We start from the raw sequence: 3,678 nt of genomic DNA on the forward strand, positions 1-3,678 counted from the left end.
TTTATGTGCATTTTTGTACATATTTTTTTAGAAATTTGCGTTATTTTATGTGTATTTGTATATGTTTTCTCATACAAATTTACATTATTTTATTGCTATTTTGTTTATTTATTTTGATACGAATGAAAATAGATATACAAAATATTCATAAAATAAACTAAATTTGTATTAAAATATATATACAAAATACATAAAATAATGTAAATTTGTATCAAAATATTTTAACAGATGCGCATAAAATAACGTAAATTTGTTTTAAAATATACAAAATATACATTAAATAATGTAAATATGTATAAAAAAATATAAACAAAACACAAATAGAATAATGTAAAATTGTATCAAAATAAATACACTGAATATTAATAAAACAATGTAAATTTGTATGAAAATAAAAATGCAAAATACCCATTAAATAACGCATTTTTTTTATAAAAATATATATACCAAAATACACATGAAAAAACTAATTTGTATTAAAATAAATATACAAAATACACATACAATAAGGTAAATCTGTATTGAAATAGATATGCAAAATACATATAAAACAATGTAAATTTGTTTCAAAATATATACGAATACATATAAAATAACGTAGATTTGTATAAAAATATATATACAAAATACACATAAAATGAAGTAAATAAGTATGAGAAAATGTATACAAAATACACATAAAATAATGTAAATTCGTATCAAAATAAATAAACAAAATACCAATAAAAGAATGTGTATTTGTATAAATATAAATATACAAAATACACATAAAATAACGTAAATTTGTATAAAACTATATACAAAAATACACAGAAGTTATTAAATTCGTATGAAAATAGATATACAAAATACAGATAAAATAAGCTAAATGTATATAGAAAATACATAAAATAATGTAAATTTGTATCAAAATATTTATGAAAATACATATAATAACGTAAATTTGTTTAAAAATATGTAAACAAAATACGCATTAAGTAATGTAAATAGGTATAAAAAATATGTACAAAATACACATATAATCATGTAATTCGTATCAAACTAAATAAACAAAATATCAATAAAAAAATGTAAATTTGTATGAGAAAACATATACAAAAACATACAAAATAACGCTAATTTCCATAAAAAATATATGTCCAAAAATGAACGTAAAATAAAGTAACTTTGGATAAAAATATATATACAAAACACACATTAAATAATGTAAATCCGTACATAAAATAACCTAAATTTATATAAAACTATATACAAAAATACACAAAAATAATTTAAATTTGTATGAAAAGAAATATACAAAATACACATAAAATTAGGTTAGTTTGTATTGAAATACATATAAAAAATACATATAAAATAATGAAAATTTGAAACAAAATATATAAACAAATACACATATAATAACGTAAATTTGTATGAAATATATAATCAAAATACACATTAAATAATGTAAATATGTATAAAAATATATATACAAAACACAAATAGAATAATGTAAAATCGTATCAAAATATATACACAGAATATTAATAAAATAATGTAAATTTGTATGAAAATTAAGATGCAAAATACCTATAAAATAACGCATTTTTTATAAAAATATTGATACCAAAATACACATAAAATATTTGAATTTGTATTAAAATAAATATACAAAATGCACATACAATAAGGTAAATTTGTATTGAAATAGATATGCAAAATACATATAAAATAATGTAAATTTGTTTCAAAATATATATACGAATACACATAAAATAACGTAGATTTCTATAAAAATACATATACAAAATACACATAATATTAAGTAAATACGTATAAAAAAATGTATACAAAATACACATAAAATAATGTAAATTCGTATAAATGTAAATAAACAATATACCAATAAAAGAATGTGTATTTGTATAAATATAAATATACAAAATGCACATAAAATAACGTAAATTTATATAAAACTATATACATAAAATAACGCAAATTTCTATAAAATATATGTACAAAAATGAACATAAAATAAATTTGCATAAAAATATATATACAAAACACTTTAGATAATATAAATGAGTATAAAAATATGTATACAAAATACCTATGAAATAATCTAAATTCGTATCGAATTAAATTAAGAAAATATCAATAAAATAATGTAATTTTGGATGAAAATATATATACAAAATACACATAAAAAAACTTAAATACAAATACAAATATACATAAAATAATTAAAAATTGAATGAAATAAATATTCAAAATAAACATAAAATATGGTAAATTTGTAATGAAATATATGAAAAAATACACATAAAATAATATAAATTTGTATGAAAATATATATACAAATACACATTAAATAACATGAATTTTATAAAATTTGTATCAAAATATATACTTATACACAATAAAATAACGTATTTTTTTTGTGAAAATGTATATAAAAATACACAAAATAATTTAAATACGTAAAAAATATATATACAAATAACACATAAAATAATGTAAATTTGTATGAAAATATATAAACAAATACACATAAAATAATGTAAATTTGGATAAAATATATATACAAAATGAACATTAAATAATGTAAATATGTATAAAAAAAATACAAAATACACATGGAATAATGTTAAATCGTATCAAAATAAATAAAGAGAAAATCAATAAAATAATGTAAATTTGAATGAAAATAAAGATGCAAAATATCCATATAATAACGCATATTTGCATAAAAATATATATACAAAAATACATATAAAATAGTTAAATTTGTATTAAAATAAATATACAAAATGCACGTATAATAAAGAAAATTTATATTGAAATAGATATGCAAAATACACATCAATAATGTAAATTTGTATCAAAATATATATACGAATACTCATAAAATATAGTAAATTTCTATGAAAATATACATACAAAATAGATATACAAAATACACATATAACTAGTTAAATTTGTATTTAAATACATGTACAAAAAACATAAAATAATTTAGATTTGTATGAAATGAAAACAAATGCATTTTATATAAAATATATATACAAAATACACATAGAATAATGTAAAAACATATCAAAATAAATACACAGAATATCAACAAAATAATGTAAATTTGTATGACAATAAAGATGCAAAATACCCATAAAATAAAGCATATTTTTATAAAAATACATATACAAAAATACACATAGATTAATCAAATTTGTATTAAAATTAATATACAAAATGCACATACAATGAGGTAAATTTGTATTGAAAAAATATGCAAAATACACATAAAATAATGTAAATTTGTTTCAAAATATATATACGAATACACATAAAATAACGCAGATTTCTATAGAAATATATATTCAAAATACACTTGAAATAATGTAAATACGTATAAAAATATATATACAAAATACACATTAAATAATGTTAATTCGTGTCAAAATAAATAAACAAAATATCATGAAAAGAATGTGTATTTGAATGAAAATAGATATACAAAATACACATAAAATAAACTAAATTTGTATAAAACTATATACAAAAATACACAAAAATAATTTAAACTTGTATGAAAATAAATATACAAAAAACATATAAAAATAGGTAAATTTTTATTGAAATACATATACAAAATACACATAAAATAATGTAAATTTGAATGAAAATATATAAACATAT

Source organism: Eriocheir sinensis, unplaced genomic scaffold, assembly GCF_024679095.1.
Source record: "Eriocheir sinensis breed Jianghai 21 unplaced genomic scaffold, ASM2467909v1 Scaffold304, whole genome shotgun sequence".
Taxonomy (NCBI): Eukaryota; Metazoa; Arthropoda; class Malacostraca; order Decapoda; family Varunidae; genus Eriocheir; species Eriocheir sinensis.